The following is a 20025-nucleotide window of genomic DNA, read 5'->3' as shown; positions in this document are numbered from 1 at the left end:
GCCACAGGGTCAAAATTGGCCCCGCCCTGAAAGTTATTTGTTTTTATATAGTCTTATATAATAAAACTTTAAAAATCCTCTTCTCCAAAATATAAGACCTAGAGCTTTCATATTTGGTATATAGTGTTACCTAGTGGACCTACACCAAAGGTATTCAAATTATTGTCCCGGGGTCAAATTGGCCTTGCTCAGGGGTCATTTGTTTTTACATTGTCTTGTCACTGAACATCTTTTCCTCTGAAAGTAAAGGTCAGAATGACTCCATACTTGATATGTAGCATCCTTACATGGTCCTTTCTCAACTTTGTTCAAATGGTTTTGTTTGGCCCCTTTTAGGGGTCACCAGAGCAAAAAATAGAAAAACCTTTAAACAACTTGATCTTATTAACTGCTTGATGGATCTTCAAGTCTGAAGCATCCTAGCATGGGCCTCTGTCAGGTCTTTTCAAATAATTTTGTTTGGGCCCTTTTAAGGGCCACCAGAGCTAAAATTAGTAAAAAAACTTAACATTTTCTTCGCATGAACCCCTTGATAGATCTTCAGCAAATTTGGTTTGAAGTGTCCTTGCATGGACCTCTCTTAAATTTGTTCACATAATTTTGTTTGGCCCGGTTGCCATGGCAACCTAAAGGAAAATGTCAACAATTGGTTATAATCATCTTCTTCTCCTAAACCGCTTTGACAATTTTGATGAAACTTCATAGGAATGATCCTTGGTTGGTGCTTTTTCAAAATTGTTCAAAGAAATTTATTCCATTTAGAACTCTGGTTGACATGGCAACCTAAAGGAAAAGTGTCAACAATTGGTTACAATCATCTTCTCCTAAACCGCTTGGACAATTTTGATGAAACTTCATAGGAATGATCCTTGGTTGGTGCTTTTTCAAAATTGTTAAAAAAAATTAATTCCTTGCAGAACTCTGGTTGCCATGGCAACCTGAAGGAAATTATAGGCTGTCGTGTCCGCGCTGTGACTTTCTCTTATATGGACAGATTTTAAAATGAAAATGCCATATGTTTTCAACATACCAAGACAATGTGTCGTGTGCAAGACCCATGTCCCTACCTCTAAGGTGAAAGATACACTAAGTGTTTATTCACAATGGAATGCTGAATATGAGGACATAAAGAGTGTTGGCTGTCATTTAGTATGATTGTTTTTTTTTTGCTCAGAGGCAATTTAATATAACTTGCAATATGTATTTGACACATACAGGCAAGATAAACTTTTTATACGCCCGAAGGGTCGTATTATGTTATGGCCTCCATCGTCTGTCCGTCTGTCTGTCCGTCTGTCCGTCCGTTAGCAATTCCGTGTCCGGGCCATAACTTGGTAACTAATAAAGCGATTTTCAAATAACTTTATACAAATCATCACTACATTAAAAGGATGTGTCGCACGCAATTTCCAGGTCCATACCTTAAAGACTAGAATCACCATGGGGGTGCGTTAGCAATTCCGTGTCCGGGCCACAACTTTGTCACTAATAAAGTCATTTTCAAATAACTTTATACAAAGCATCATAACATTAAAAGGATGTGTCGCGCGCAATTTCCAGGTCCATACCTCAAACACTAGAATCATCATGGGGGGGGGGGGCGTTAGCAATTCTGTGCCCGGCCACATCTTTGTTACTAATAAAGTGATTTTCAAATAACTTTATACAAATCATCACTACATTAAAAGGATGTGTCACATGCAATTTCCAGGTCCATACCTCAAAGTCTAGAATCACCATGGGGGGGACGTTAGCAATTCCATGTCCAGGCCATAACTCAAAGACTAGAATCACCAATGGGGGGCGTTAGCAATTCTGTGTCCTGGCCACATCTTTGTTACTCGTCCGTTAGCAATGGGGGGACGTTAGCAATTCCATGTCCAGGCCATAAATCAAAGACTAGAATCACCAATGGGGGGCGTTAGCAATTCTGTGTCCTGGCCACATCTTTGTTACTCGTCTGTTAGCAATTCCGTGTCCAAAAGGATGTGTCACGCTCAATTACCAGGTCCATACCTCAAAGACTAGAATCACCATGGGGGGGCGTTAGCAATTCTGTTTCCGGGCCACATCTTTGTTACTCGTCCGTTAGCAATTCCGTGTCCGGGCCATAACTTGGTAACTAATAAAGCGATTTTCAAATAGCTTTATACAAATCATCACTACATTAAAAGGATGTGTCGCGCGCAATTTCCAGGCCCATACCTCAAAGACTAGAATCACCATGGGGGGGGGGGCGTTAGCAATTCTGTGTCTGGGCCACATCTTTGTTACTAATAAAGTCATTTTCAAATAACTTTATACAAATCATCACTACATTAAAAGGATGTCACATGCAATTTCCAGGTCCATACCTCAAAGTCTAGAATCACCATGGGGGGGACGTTAGCAATTCCATGTCCAGGCCATAACTCAAAGACTAGAATCACCATGGGGGGGCGTTAGGAATTCTGTGTCCGGGCCACATCTTTGTAACTCGTCCGTTAGCAATTCCGTGTCCGGGCCATAACTTGGTAACTAATAAAGCGATTTTCAAATAACTTTATACAAATCATCACTACATTAAAAGGATGTGTTGCGCGCAATTTCCAGGTCCATACCTCAAAGACTAGAATCACCATGGGGGGGCATAAGCAATTCTGTGTCCGGGCCACATCATTGTTACTCGTCCGTTAGCAATTCCGTGTCCGGGCCATAACTTGGTAACTAATAAAGCGATTTTCAAATAACTTTATACAAATCATCACTACATTAAAAGGACCTCAAGCCGAATCTTCTTCGGGCGTATAATGCTCCGTTTCGCGGTGCTCTTGTTATGTACTTGTTCATAGATCAATGTCACATTGGGGGGCATTTGTCACATACTTTGACAGCTCTTGTTCAATATTCTTTGAGAAACAAGCTATATTAATAACAAAGGTTAAACTCTTTTACTCAGGGCCATCATGGCCCTCTTGTTTTATGTATTATTTATTTATCATATGCATTGACAATTGATTATAATTTCATAATATATTATTTATTCTTTTATTGTATGTATTCTAGATCATTAAATAAATATAAGTAAATATGCATTCAAATTTCTGTATTTAGTCTTAAATAATAAATGTTGATATTGTTAAGACCAAAATCCGCTGGACTTTAGACCAATATTCCCTGGAATTCAGACTAAAATCCACTGCAAAGCCTCTCAAAAGTATGGCATGCATGTATTTGTGTCTGTCTTTTACCTTAAAGGTTGTACCCACCAGGAATACTTTTTGTATCCTCTCAAAATTCAGACTAGGAAACTGACTTGAGGTTGAATATATAAGATTATGTTTTTCATCATCTTCAGACAAATAGAAAATAGCTATCAGCTAAAATCTTATTCAACAATAAATGTTTTAGAATGCTAAATATTAGCAGTACACAGGGTATAAATCTTGTGAAACACATAGCAATAACGTGCTAAATAATGCACGTGAATCTAGGTAACTTGTAGTAGTAGAAGTCAAGTATCATCTTGGTTTATTACAGCAGAACCAGTGATTACGAACTTCGTAATCACAGCCCCAGAAACAGAAGCGTTTTTATTAAATCTCCCAGGTTGCGGAAACATGGCACATCGCAGGTGCGGATCCAGGAATTGATGTTAGAGGGGTAGTAACTTAGGGGCGCAACTTTTGACATGTGCTCCTCCCTCAGAACCGAAAGTATATGGCATAAACTGTTTTACGGGAATTTGGGGTTACTCCGTCATGTATGTAGTCGGAAATGGTGCATTATGAGCTTATTTTATTACCTTTGTTTCTCCGATATTGATGAAAACAGTAAACTTCGATTATTTTAGAGGTGGCGCACGCCGGGCGCTTAAACCGCTAGCGCTTCGACCAAATTCCCTGAGCTACACAGTCGGTCCAAGGCCAATTCCCCGCTATTTTGGCGCGAACACAAAACCACCCACTGTCCCCCCGGACCTGGGGTGGGGGGGGGGGTGCTTACCATTGACTGGTGCATTACTTTAGCGACAGCGATAGGTTTTCATATTACTTTTTCCCTGTTTGAATGTAATATCTTAATTGTCTGTTAATATGTTCACTGATAAAACTTTTGCGGCCTGGCACATTGCATCTCATTAGTCATGGCAGTATTCTTCAAGTTCAGGCTTCTTTTTTTCAAAATTCAAAATGTTTATTTTTTAAACCATTCATTGATTTATCAACACCATATTCACACATTCTCATTTACAAGAGGTTTGATAGTGATAAATCAAATGTTTAACGCATGGCACCATCACTCTGGTGAACGAGAATAATTTCATATAGCACAATGTACATGAAATAATGACAGTATGGCGAGTCGTTCCTTCACTATTTTTACCCATAAATACCATAAATTAAGCCTTTTCATACAATAGATCTCCATCACCTCTCCGACTCCTTTATAATTTGTGTAAATATATGAACATAATCATGTGGTCTTTAACAAAGATAGAAGTGTAAAAAAGTTTATATCTTCGACTTCAAAGAACTTCATTAATGCTAATTCTTGACCAAATTTTAGTTGCCTTTAACCTTGAAAATAATCGGTTAAATGGCAAGATGTTTGTAATCAAGCTTAACGACAGCGTTTTTGTGACATTGATGAAAGATGGATTTTTTTTGTTTGTCTTTTTTTTCAATCGGATAAAAAATTGTACTAGTATCTGATACAGGGTTAATGAAGCAATACGATGGTTAGACGTCATGCTAACCATTGTATAGTATAGCAGCGATGAGGAATATGGATAAGTCGACAGTTGACAGGTAAGGAAATTGTAAGAAGTGTCATTTTGCTAATTTTTGCTTTAAATATGGCAATATTTTTCTTTATTCCCATTTCCTACATGTTCCCATTACAAAATCTTACCTGTCCTTCCAATTGGAAATTTCCCATTTTAAAACTGAACTTTATTCTCCAATTGGAATGTTCCCATTAACCAAATATTCCAATTGGAATTTTCCAATGTTCATACTTTCCCACTTTGAATGTGGGAATCCTCCAATTGGAAAGATTCACTCATGGGAAGGATTCGCAAACAAATGCCTTAAATGAATCTATCGGTTCTTCATTTTTAATGAATATATTATTTTTCATGTAGTGAGTGTAAAATATTCTTAATTAAACAGTCAATTTCAATTTTAAAAATTATGTTCCAAATTCTCCCACAATTTTAATAGAGCCAGTTTTCCAATTGGAAAAGCTTGAAAAAGCCATTTTCCAATGGGAAGGCCATTTTCCAATGGGACTCCCATTGGAAAAGTTGACTTTAAATGCCAAAAAAACATATTTCTAAATTAAATTTCAGGAAACAAAAAATATCTCTTATTAGTATTACCTAACACATTTTAAAAATACAAAAATAAAAAACATTGGGTGAAAAATAAAAAAAATAAGTTTGCAAAAATTCCGGATTTGCAAACTTAATCCGGATGCTGTTTTAAGTCAAACCGAACTTTTGACATTTTCCCGTAATGCTGCTCAAATTATGCATTTGTTTGCATTTGTTTGATAGCAAAGTGACCTTTCAGTAGACTATTTCAACCCTCCAAATGTCTTAATATAACCATACGTAATATACGTATATTTTCCGTTAGTCTTTAAACAAGAAATATCATTATACTCAATGAGTATAAGAGCATAATATTGACGACACCTTGCGATTATTTTTTTAAATGTGTCTCCTTCTTGTGCGTAAATTTTAAATCGAAAAATATAAATTCGCAAGTTTGTTTAGAAATACTGTTAATGAAAAAGACAATTGAGTTGATTTGAGTTTCATATTTCCTGCTTTCGTAACAATTCCTTTAAACATATGTATCATGCTTGTCGTAGTTCATATGCATTAATTTTATTTTAGTGTATAACAGAACAGAACAGAACTTTTATTAGGCATAAACATTAACATGTTCGTAGCCAAATGCATATATATATACATTCACGGCGATAATATAAAACAGTATTGACATTAATGTTGTATGAGAAGAGCATAAATTCAAGAACAAATATAAATATAGCTATTCAAATACTAATAAGCAATAATATAATTAAATTAAAGCACTTTTGCGCTTTTCAGTGGCAATATAAACAAATTTAGCAAGTTTCCTTAATAATGCTGCATTTTCAGAACTTAACAAATTACATAGTTTTTTCTTGGTTGGCCAATGACAAAAATATCGTGGTAAGCACATTTGTCTACTATCTTTATAAAATGGACATACAAGAATAAAATGATATTCATCTTTAATCATATTCATATTGCAATATATGCATTTTCTATCATGTCTTGGGATATTTCTATATCTGCCTTCTTCTATAGCTAACTTGTGTGCTGAACATCGCACTCTACTTAGAGATACTCTATGGTTAACATTAGTGACACTATCGAGATATTTTTCATAACAAAATCTTGTTTTTATATCTTTATAAGTACAAAGTTTGGACGAATAATTTAAAGTCGCATACCATTTCTGCATGTGCTGATCATATAATCTTTCAATAACTTTTGACAACTGTAATTTAGTGACTGACATATTATCCCATAGGTAGTTAAATCCTAAATCATTTAACATCAGAATACCATGAGCTGCTTATATTTAGTGAACTACAATATCTAAAACATCTAGACAACAGTTTATCATTTGAATTTACAAGCTTATACCAATATTGCTATATCCTCTCTTGGCGTATAACATATAATGGCACTTTGCCAAGTTCACCATAAACAGTAGCATTAGTTGTTTGACATCTAACATTTAGTAATTGTTTTAAAAATTTCAAATAAACCCTCTCTATATCGGGAGCAGAATGAAATCCCCATATTTCACAACCATATGTTTATATCGGTAAAACCATTGAATCAAATAATTTAAGTTTTTCATGTACATTTAAGGGTATCTTTTCAAACAATGAATTTAACGAAAACATTGCACGTAGTGTTTGTTCAGATAAAGCTTTCTGGGCCACTGAAAATTTTCCATTGGATGATAACATTACTCCCAAATAGCAAAATTTATTAACAATATCCAGTTTAACTTTGTTATAAAATAGGCTGACATTTTCTTTCCGTGTACCTTTCTTGCATATCATAGCAACAGTTTTATTAGTATTTACAGTGATATTCCATTTTAAACAATAATCATGTAATTTATTTAATAACAATTGAAGGCCTTCCACAGATTAAGAGAACAAAACAGTATCATCAGCAAAAAGAAGCATAAATATCTGTAATTCTTCTAAATTTACAAAGTCATCTCTAACAATTTTTAACTGTGACTCCATATCATTAATGAACATAATAAATAGCAATGGGGATAATGTTTCCCCTTGTTTCACACCCATATAACTTTCAAACGAATCTGACAACTTTCCGTTCACTCTAACACAAATTTTAACGGACTCATACATATATTTTAACATATTTGCATAGTTTGACGAATTTTTTTGTTGAAATAAAAGCTTGAACCAAATACCATTTCTATACACCATATCAAAAGCTTTTTTAAAGTCCACAAATGCACAATAAAGCTTACCCTTGTCACGTTCTATTATCTTGTTAATTATATTTTGTAATACAAATATGCAGTCTACAGTACTACGTTTATTTCTAAACCCGAATTGCAAATCGGAAAAGAATTATTATTTTCAACAAAAGACCGAGCCCTGCTGTCCAACAACAATGAAAATATTTTAGAAAACACACTGTTCAACATAATTCCTCTGTACTTATCAACATTATTTAAGTCCCCCTTTTTTGGCACAGGAATAATAATTCCTTTAGTCCATGATATAGGGTAAACACCTTTAGTGTAAATATAATTAAACAGTTTACATAACAATGGAGCTAAAGAATCTTTACTATCTATAAGTAATTCAGGAATGAGCATGTCTTCTCCAGGACTCTTTTGACGTTTCAGTCTATTTATAGCTTTTATAACTTCGCTTTCACTAAAATCACATTCCAACGTATTAACAATGTTGTCATATACGATATTATCGTTTAAGACAGTTTCTATATACTCGTCCTTATACACTTCATCGCTCGAAAATTTTTTGATTAAAATGTAAATAAAAATCTTCAGCAGACACAGAATGCTTATTAACAGTTTTCCTTTTGATTTTCTTAATTTCCTTCCAAAACTGCTTTGGATTTTGCTTAGACAAATCATGTAATTGTGATTTTTTTTCTTAAATTAAATTTCTGTTTCGATACTCATTTAACTCGCCTATAACAACGTCTTTTGTTCATAATTGCATAGAATGTTTGCAATTTGTCACAGCCATGTCCATAGACGATATTGTAAAAGGAGACCACATTATATTTTGTGGGACAATATACAATCATCACGGTATTGTCACTGAGAAAGTGAGAGATACAAATGAAATAACTGTAGCTGAAGCCACAAACACAGTACTTGGATTTATTTCTGGAAAGCTCTCAGGGACGGGAAAGGCGGTTTTAAAAGAATCAAAAATGAAAATAGACCTTACAAAGATGAACATACAAACTGTTGTTAACGGATACCCTGTTTATGCAAAAAATACCATAGCAGCCAGAGCTAAAGAGTTCTGTAGAGTAGGGGATACTGAAGGCAGATATAGGTACAGTTTATTTAACAATAATTGTGAGCATTTTGCAACGAATTGTGTCACAGGAAAGCCATTTAGTTTTCAAATAGAAAAAGCAAGAACAGTTTATGGTGCATATATGAGAAAAGGGCTCCTGGGGATATGCGATGAAAGAAATCGCAATTTTTTTCTCTTTGAGTCTAATCATTTATGTTGTCGTTGTTACACGAGAAATCTTTTCGTGCTCAGTGTCAATATTCGGCCAGTTTTGCGTACAGAAGAAATCCAAAAAGGCGACATTATCATATTTTTACACTGTTATCTTCCTCACGATGGCGTTGTGCTAGCTGCCAGAGAAGTTGAATGTAGGCGAATCCAATGTGATGTCGCACATTACGCTTGGATTGGCATTTGGAAACACAGAAAAATAATCGTAGAAACCATTACGATTCCACTTGACGGCAGCGTTAGTGTTCTCCAGTACGTTCCACCAAAGTATGACGTTTACGCAGCAGACGATGTAGTGACAAGAGCAAGATCGCGAATAGGCGAGGAGGAGTTTGTTTCGTTTTCCCACGACTCGAGTCACTTTTCACGCTGGTGTAAGTTGAGACGAATGGAACCAAGGCAACACGCAAACTAAGGTATTATTTTTATTCTATTTCAGAATTCAAACAAAACTTATTTAATAAGATTGAAACATCAGAGATTAGCTAAGCTTTCGTAAATTTAACCAGGCGCTAACATCAAGGCCCTACTGGCAATGACAGAAACCACATCAGTGTGTGTATACCACGTGATAAATTGCGTCATAAATGTTACATCGGAAGGAAATATTTTGCTTCTAATGAATACCTTAAACAACTTTCCACTACTATACGTTTGTTGGTACAGTATAGTTATCTGATTGTATTCTTTTATAAGTCATTAAATTGCTCTTTTCACTTTACATCCTCCATCTTGACAAGGCCCACAACTGTTATATATGTTCCGGTGTTGAATACGGGGACGAATTCTAACACTGAAGTAGGTGGATTCAGCTGTAGTGATTCATACAGGTTATATAGTTTTGTGAGACATCCGCACTGTTCGATCAGTTAGGAGAGCATCTGACTGGCAAGCAGCTGCTCTTGGGTTCTATCCAAGGACTGTTCGCATAACACACTCTTAATGTCTTAATTATTAATATTAAATATAATCAGCACTGGTGTCCACAATTCGGGAACGATTTTTTAAGTTTGCAGTGCTACATGTTACGGTACTATCATGCAAGGGTTAGAGCATATTCTGACCGGTTAGCATAGTTGGTAGAACACATTATATGCAAACAGTTGTTCCCAGGTGCGATCATAAGACCTGGCCGCATATACTTTTCTGAGCTTGAGAAATATCATTTTAAACGATATTGATCGATGATTAAATACACGTGTATGTAAATAGATACCAGAATATAAATGGCATATATATATGTAAATGTTTAACACGCGAAATATGTTTTACGAATTAAAAATGAACGTGAAACGCCTTCCATTTCTGTCTAAGGAATGCTTTCAAATAAAACCAAACATAAAGGGTTTACCAGATACTCATAGTGAGGATTGAATATTCCTTCAATTTATCGACCAAGACTGAATAAGTTGTGCTCTGTTATTGCCAGAAAAGCCATCTTTGTTGAGATTCTTTTTAAAGTCATAGAGAAAACAAAATTCATTTTCTGAATCTTGTTTGAAGCTTATTTGTTACATTAAGGTATTTAATCATATATGAAGTAAAAACTGACATAGCTGTCAAATTGAATCATTTTAATATTAAAAACGCTGAAAGAGTATGGCTTATATCATATTAAGTATATTACACGCATTGTAGAGTACAACATTATAAACACTGTTTATTTTCGTTTGCAGCAGGTGGATGCACCAGACAGTCCTGATGATGGGAAAAAATAATGAAACAGTGACCGCTACATACATGAAATGATCAATAGAATGTGACGAACACTGCATACCGGAAGTGACAACGCTATAGTGACCGCTAGATTAAACATATTGTAAATAAACTAATATTGACCCTGCATACCAGAAGTGACAACGTTATAGTGGACGCTACATTTTACACTTTGTAATTAAACTAGAATGGGCACTGCATACCAGAAGTGACAACGCTATGGTGGCCGCTACATTAAACAATTTGTAAATCAACTAGAATGAACACTGCATACCAGAAGTGGCAAAGCTATAGTGGCCGCTACATTAAACACTTTGCAAATAAACTAGAATGAACACTGCATACCAGAAGTGACAAAGCTATAGTGGACGCTACATTAAACACTTTGTAAATAAATTAGAATGGACACTGCATACCAGAAGTGACAAAGCTATAGTGGACGCTACATTAAACACTTTGTAAATAAATTAGAATGGACACTGCATACCAGAAGTGACAAAGCTATAGTGGCCGCTACATTAAACACTATGTAAATAAACTAGAATGAACACTGCATACCAGAAGTGACAAAGCTATAGTGGACGCTACATTAAACACTTTGTAAATAAATTAGAATGGACACTGCATACCAGAAGTGACAAAGCTATAGTGGACGCTACATTGAACACAATTGACACAACATACATTAGTATGTAACTGTACGTTACCTTTAAATAAATATAACACTCACGCTTTTCATCATTATTACTTGAATTATCATCATCAAAAGATGCTTTGTGTGTTTTTGATTATTTTTGATATTGATTGTTATCGTACGTGTTTGTTCAATGTTACAGCATGTATTGTACATACTTAAACCCTATATTTCATTATTTGTTATACTTGTGATTTGTAGATACTTTACCAATTTCTTAATCCTTAGTATATCGTTTCGTATATAGAATTAAAAAAATGTATATAAAATCTCAAAACTTATACATTTTTAATGGAAAATCAACATTTTCTTTTGAATGTTATTTAATTAAAAAAACAACACCATCTTTATGCTTATCGTTTCAATCATTTAGCTTAGTAATGTTTACATTTGAAACGAAAGCAACTAGCCGTTGGTTTTAGTTACGAAATGTTATTTCCCTCATGTGTTAGACGTTGAGTCATGCTTATGCCACCAGTCCATTGTAACAACAAAAAGTAGTAGCCATCGTTGTATAATTATTAAATACGAATTACATCATTTATATTTTGGGTTGGACAAAATAAACTATTCTTAAAGCTATTGCGTTTCTCCGCCCATTTAATTGTTTAACGCGATAATTACCCTTTTAATACTGTAACGACTTCCTTCTTTAGCCTTTTACAAGTTAAACACTTTATAAGCAATATCCACACACTCGATCCACACCCAATGTCGACCAGTTTTGATAAGCAATTCATGGCTAGAATACAGAACTCTCGCTAACGATTTCCACACATTAAAGTTGTACTCTCACAGATTGAACGTTTTGACAATTTTTTTGTTTTTTTTTGTCTTGGAACGAGCCAATTTTTGCGAAAGCCTATGGAAACCAGTTATATAATACTGCTGACAAAAAATAAGATCGCAGATTTTTATATTTACGTTCAAAATTTGATGTTTTATGCATTTTTCTTAAACCGTTACTAACGGTTTACGCCTTAAAACATTAATTTTCGAACAGAAATATTTAAATCTGCGATCTGATCTTTTGTCAGCAATCTTTTATCATTGGTTTGCAGATATTTACGCAAAAAAATGCTCTTTCCAAGACAAAAAATAAAAAAGCTGTTAAAATGGTATATCCATTTTAAAATGCGTATTGATAGTTTATAATGTTAGAAACAAAGCTTATTAGTTTTAATTGCGAGGTTGGAAGTGAAATGTATTGCACTCGACTTATGGTGATAATACCGATTGAACTAAGGAAAGTACACCATTATGGAATATTTACATTAACATTAACGATGGTTGTTGTTTATCAATTTCACATTATTTCTGTATAAAGTGCAATGACATTTCCCATCGAAATCGCGTGCATTTGTTCGATACTTTGTCCTGTCATTGGGCGCAATAATACTAATGGGCGGGGCATATTTACTTCGGAACTATTTTTTTCAATGAATTCGTAGTAAAATTATTGGCATCTTGTCAGAAATGAAGCGTCAATACAGTCATATTGTAGAGCACCCAGCAACGCCCAGAAGAAAGAGCTCAGTTAAAGACTAAGTCTTCTCGCGTCCTCTGGCCTTCCTTCCGCAAAAACTCACATTGCTAAACACGTTACCCTACCAACCGCCACAGTCGTTTCATCCGATGTTAAGTTCCAAAGAAATGACAATGCACTTACTGATTTGTCCAACACCGTCATGGTTGTTAAAATTCCAACAACGTTCACACACCAACTGCTTCTTCAACAAAACGATAAACAAGTAATTTGGACTCGGACTCCACCCATTTTGAACAGCCCCATTGCATACCATATCCCATTAAATGCAAAATTTCGATTTTAAAGTCCTTAAAGGCCTAGTTTAAGCCTTCTATAAGTGACCCCCCCCCCCCCCAAAAAAAAAAAAAAAAAAAAAAAAAAAAAACCCACAAAACACTGTGTATAGTACGCAGCCTCTGTTTATTGATCTTAATCAACTTGCATTGGTCCCTCTTATCAGATCTCCGATCTGAGTATCCTGATGTGCAGTTTTGGAAGTTTTATTATAGAAATGGACCCTAAATGGCCCTGAGTCAATAAAAGAATACACAGCAAATGGGCCCCTACTGTGACACCAGTGCAATTAGGAGGAGATGCACAGCAGGGGATTGTCATGCCAAACATTCCTTAAACTAGGCCTTTAAATTGTTACCACTTGTGTCTGTGACGGAACCGACGAGCCCGATACATAATGCAAGTGAAGTTCGTTTTGGAAAAGTACATTTTCTCGATAACTATTTCGTATTAAATGGCAAGTGAGAACTTCCTGATAAAAAAGAAATCACATGCCGAATTATTTTATCACAGATTGCCACAACAGTTAAAGTGACACTCTTATTCAAAATCAATACATACACATGTAAAACAAACATACTTTTTCAGTGATACACCCTCAACTACTACTACTTACTAAATACTGCATTTATGAAAACTATTAAATTCTATTAACAATATTATAAGCGTGTATTTATTAGCTGAACACGCTAAAATATTAAATGATTGGTGAATGCTAAAATATTTACAGCGATCTACTATGGTCTCATAAGATAGCAATACCGTGTTTTCTGCTAATTTCTTTTAAATTAAACTCGGTATCGGTAACCATTGTTTTCGACATTTATTCATCCTTTTTTGAATATTAAGACAATCTTTTTAAATGTGTTAACTCTTATTTGGGAGTAATAGTGCATCTGTAACTGTATAAAAGTGATGTTTCTCTGACGCTACATTCAACCTTTTCTGATCGAACTATTTGACAACTTTTTTATATTTTTTGTCTTGGAACGAGCCAATATTTAGCGAAAATTCATGGAAACCAAATCAGTTATATAAGACTGCTGACAAAAAACTTAGATCGCAGATTTTTATATTCAAGTTGATGTTTTATGCATTTTTCTTAAACCGTTAGTAACTGTTTAATCCATAAAACATTAATTTTAGAACGAAAATATTAAAATCTGCGATCTGATCTTTTGTCAGCAATCTTTTATCATTGGTTAGCAGATATGTACGCAAAAATTTTCACTTTCCAAAACAAAAAAAGTAAAAAAGTTGTGAAAAGGTAAATCTGTGAGAGTGCAGCTTTAAGAAAAGCAGTTCACATTGAAAGAACATCTAACTCGTAAAAAATACGGTACCGTTCGATTGAAACCGTTCATTGAATGTGTCGTAATACTAGCAAGTGCAAAACTGTCAAGGCCAAATACCACCATTTTCATCCGTAAATTATATTTTCAAAAATAAATAAGACATTAACTATTCAGTGATCCCGTTTGCGATTGAAATTTGTACCCGTCCACTTCTTTTGTGAAGAGCTCTATGTAGGTGTGAATGGTTAGTGATATGTATGGCAACTGGTCGTTTTCGGCCATATGGACCCCTTAGCAACGCTTCCGATTACGGTGAGACCACCCATTACCAGCGGAACTGTCTCCACGCCCGTGCAGGTGCCCAGATCGACCAGCCATCCGTTCCAAGGAAGCGAGATTGCTGACGATATTACTATGAAAGATGAGTACGATTATAAACGTTTTTCTTATCAGGTTTACGTTTATGACTCAGTTGTTTGTCAAGGGTAGGCTCAAAGATAAATTCTTTTTTTGGCAAAGCGTTGACACTTATGATTCAATTTTGGATATTATAAAAAATGGATACACGAGAATCCTTTTTCTCCCACCTCAGATAAGTAGATCCATTAAATTAACCATGCTAGAAATTCTTATCTTGCCCACTGGCGAAGATAAAATGCCCGGATGGAACTTCTTTTAATGGTCACCACAGTGTAATTACCTCCCTTGTTGAAGACTGTCGTCTGTAGCGTATCATGGAAACGGAATGAACCTATCTTACACTCTCGGCCATGGAAGATACTTATAATCCTCGGCGCCAGTAAAAAATCTGTAAAAATAAGAAGTCTGATATTACACAGCTGGGATTTGAAACTGAGCCAATACAATATTTACTAGATAGATGTTTAAAAATGCACTCTTATCCCCTAATAAGATTTACCACATAAAACACGGTATTTCTTACTTATGAAATTAGAGTAGACCACAGTAAATCTTTAAACAATGAATCTTAAACATTCATTAAATAGTTTTGTGCTTTCTGCTATTTAATACACGGATATAATTTTGTTATCAGTAATAAATATTTTCCATAAGTGTATTATTTAGTAAGTAGCTAAAGGTTTATCAGTCAAAATTTATGTTTTTTGTTATACATGTGTATGCATTGATTTTGAATAAGAGTGTTACCATAATAAAGAAATGTAGTAAACCTCCATATGTGATCAATCCTATGATAGTTTCAGAGTTCTGGTAAAAACGTTTCGTATTAGATTTATAAAGATTTATAACAGTCTGTCCGATATGTTAAAAATGTATCGGATTTGGTTCAGAAAGAATATTACATATTAAAGTTCGATCTAACAAGTGGCTTTCATTTTATGCAGATTTAGGAGCATCACGCAAAGCATTAAGGCTCTTCATGGTATGGGAAGGGAGGTAATCCTGTATACTATAAATTTATGGTTTGCAATTCGGATTATCTTCCGCTTGTTATTTATGTAGCAAGTTATGGCGACCATTGATAAAGAAATGTCGCGGAAAGGTTTGCTGGTTACAATGTTAAATATATTGTACAAATTCTTATACATGAATTAGAACCATATATATGTTTAAGGCGTCTGCTACAAAAAATAAAAACTTGGTTAAAAAAATTCATTAAAATGAAAATGCATCACAGTTTTTTTTACATGTGAACGAGAAACTAGTAATCAGTTTTTACCCAGAAGCCGACCATCGCTCTATTAGCCGCGGTAATCGTCATATCCCATTGTGCTAACCAACAACCTTTTGTGGGAAAGGCGATACATTAACACGGGGCTAACCAACAACCTCTTGGGTGAGAGACAATACATTAAGATGGGGCTAACCAACAACCTCTTGGGTGAGAGGCAATACATTAATATGGGGATAACCAACAACCTCTTGGGTGAAAGGCAATACATTAATACGGGGCTAACCAACAATTTCTTGGGTGAGAGACCATACATTAATATGGGGATAACCAACAACCTCTTGGGTGAGAGGCAATACATTAAGATGGGGCTAACCAACAACCTCTTGGGTGAGAGGCAATACATTAATATGGGGATAACCAACAACCTCTTGGGTGAGAGGCAATACATTAATATGGGGATAACCAACAACTTCTTGGGTGAGAGACAATACATTAATATGGGGCTAGCCAACAACCTCTTGGGTGAGAGGCAATACATTAAGATGGGGATATCCAACAACCTCTTGGGTGAGAGGCAATACATTAATATGGGGATAACCAACAACCTCTTGGGTGAGAGGCAATACATTAAGATGGGGCTAACCAACAACCTCTTGGGTGAGAGGCAATACATTAATATGGGGATAACCAACAACCTCTTGGGTGAGAGGCAATACATTAAGATGGGGCTAACCAACAACCTCTTGGGTGAGAGGCAATACATTAATATGGGGATAACCAACAACCTCTTGTGTGAGAGGCAATACATTAATATGGGGATAACCAACAACCTCTTGGGTGAGAGGCAATACATTAATATGGGGATATCCAACAACCTCTTGGGTGAGAGGCAATACATTAAGATGGGGCTAACCAACAACCTCTTGGGTGAGAGGCAATACATTAAGATGGGGCTAACCAACAACCTCTTGGGTGAGAGGCAATACATTAAGATGGGGATGACCAACAACCTCTTGGGTGAGAGACGATACATTAATATGGGGACTAACCAACAACCTCTTGGGTGAGAGGCAATACATAAAGATGGGGATATCCAACAACCTGTTGGGTGAGAGACAATACATTAATATGGGGATAACCAACAACCTCTTGGGTGAGAGACAATACATTAATATGGGGATAACCAACAACTTCTTGGGTGAGAGACAATACATTAATATGGGGATAACCAACAACCTCTTGGGTGAGAGGCAATACATAAAGATGGGGATAACCAACAACCTCTTGGGTGAGAGGCAATACATTAATATGGGGATAACCAACAACCTCTTGGGTGAGAGACAATACATTAATATGGGGATAACCAACAACCTCTTGGGTGAGAGGCAATACATTAATATGGGGATAACCAACAACCTCTTGGGTGAGAGGCAATACATTAATATGGGGATAACCAACAACCTCTTGGGTGAGAGACAATATATTAATATGGGGATAACCAACAACTTCTTGGGTGAGAGACAATACATTAATATGGGGCTAACCAACAATTTCTTGGGTGAGAGACAATACATTAATATGGGGCTAGCCAACAACCTCTTGGGTGAGAGGCAATACATTAATATGAGGATAACCAACAACTTCTTGTTGAGAGGCAATACATTAAGATGGGGATAACCAACAACTTCTTGGGTGAGAGACAATACATTAATATGAGGATAACCAACAACTTCTTGGGTGAGAGACAATACATTAATATGGGGATAACCAACAACCTCTTGGGTGAGAGACAATACATTAATATGGGGATAACCAACAACCTCTTGGGTGAGAGGCAATACATAAAGATGGGGATAACCAACAAATTCTTGGGTGAGCGGCAATACATTAAGATGGGAATAACCAACAACCTCTTGGGTGAGAGGCAATACATTAAGATGGGGATAACCAACAACCTCTTGGGTGAGAGGCAATACATAAAGATGGGGATAACCAACAACCTCTTCGGTGAGAGACAATACATTAAGATGGGGCTAACCAACAACTTCTTGGGTGAGAGGCAATACATAAAGATGGGGATAACCAACAACCTCTTGGGTGAGAGGCAATACATTAATATGGGGCTAGCCAACAACCTCTTGGGTGAGAGGCAATGCATTAATATGGGGCTAACCAACAACCTCTTGGGTCAGAGGCAATACATTAAGATGGGGATAACAACAACCTCTTGGGTGAGAGGCAATACATTAATATGGGGATAACCAACAACCTCTTGGGTGAGAGGCAATACATTAATATGGGGCTAGCCAACAACCTCTTGGGTGAGAGGCAATGCATTAATATGGGGCTAACCAACAACCTCTTGGGTGAGCGGCAATACATTAAGATGGGGCTAACCAACAACCTCTTGGGTGAGAGGCAATACATTAAGATGGGGATAACCAACAACCTCTTGGGTGAGAGGCAATACATAAAGATGGGGATAACCAACAACTTCTTGGGTGAGCGGCAATACATTAAGATGGGAATAACCAACAACCTCTTGGGTGAGTGGCAATACATTAAGATGGGGATAACCAACAACCTCTTGGGTGAGAGGCAATACATAAAGATGGGGATAACCAACAACCTCTTGGGTGAGAGACAATACATTAAGATGGGGCTAACCAACAACCTCTTGGGTGAGAGGCAATACATAAAGATGGGGCTAGCCAACAACCTCTTGGGTGAGAGGCAATGCATTAATATGGGGATAACCAACAACCTCTTGGGTGAGAGGCAATGCATTAATATGGGGCTAACCAACAACCTCTTGGGTGAGAGGCAATGCATTAATATGGGGATAACCAACAACCTCTTGGGTGAGAGGCAATACATAAAGATGGGGATAACCAACAACCTCTTGGGTGAGAGGCAATACATTAATATGGGGCTAGCCAACAACCTCTTGGGTGAGAGGCAATGCATTAAGATGGGGCTAACCAACAACCTCTTGGGTGAGAGGCAATACATTAAGATGGGGATAACCAACAACCTCTTGGGTGAGAGGCAATGCATTAATATGGGGCTAACCAACAACCTCTTGGGTGAGAGGCAATGCATTAATATGGGGATAACCAACAACCTCTTGGGTGAGAGGCAATACATAAAGATGGGGATAATCAACAACTTCTTGGGTGAGCGGCAATACATTAATATGGGGCTAGCCAGCAACCTCTTGTGTGAGAGGCAATACATTAAGATGGGGGATAACCCACAACCTCTTGTGTGAGAGGCAATACATTTAGATGGGGCTAACCAACAACCTCTTGTATGAGAGGCAATACATTAAGATGGGGATAACCAACAACCTCTTGTGTGAGAGGCAATACATTAAGATGGGGATAACCAACAACCTCTTGTGTGAGAGGCAATACATTAAGATGGGGATAATCAACTACTTCTTGGTTGAGAGGCAATACATTAAAATGGGGCTAACCAACAACCTCTTGGTTAAGAGGCAATACATTAAGATGGGGCTAACCAACAACCTCTTGGGTGAGAGGCAATACATTAAGATGGGGATAAACAGCAACCTCTTGGTTGAGAGGCAATACATTAAGACGGGTATAAACATCAAGCGTTTGTGTGAGAGGCAATACATTAAGATGGGGCTAATCAACAACCTCTTGTGTGAGATGCAATATATTAAGATGGAGCTAACCAACAACCTCTTGGGGGAGATGCAATACATTAAGATTGGAATAATCAACAACCACTTGGGTAAGAGACAATACATTAAGATGGGAATAATCAACTACCTCTTGTGTGAGAGGCAATACATTAAGTTGGGGCTAACCAACTACCTCTTGTGTGAGAGGCAATACATTAAGATGGGGCTAACCAACTACCTCTTGTGTGAGAGGCAATACATTAAGATGGGGCTAACCAACTACCTCTTGTGTGAGAGGCAATACATTGAGATGGGGCTAACCAACTACCTCTTGTGTGAGAGGCAATACATTAAGATGGAGCTAACCCACAACCT

This window comes from Mya arenaria, chromosome 5 (assembly GCF_026914265.1).
Source record: "Mya arenaria isolate MELC-2E11 chromosome 5, ASM2691426v1".
NCBI classification, from domain to species: Eukaryota; Metazoa; Mollusca; class Bivalvia; order Myida; family Myidae; genus Mya; species Mya arenaria.
Note: the sequence above shows the minus strand (reverse complement) of the source record.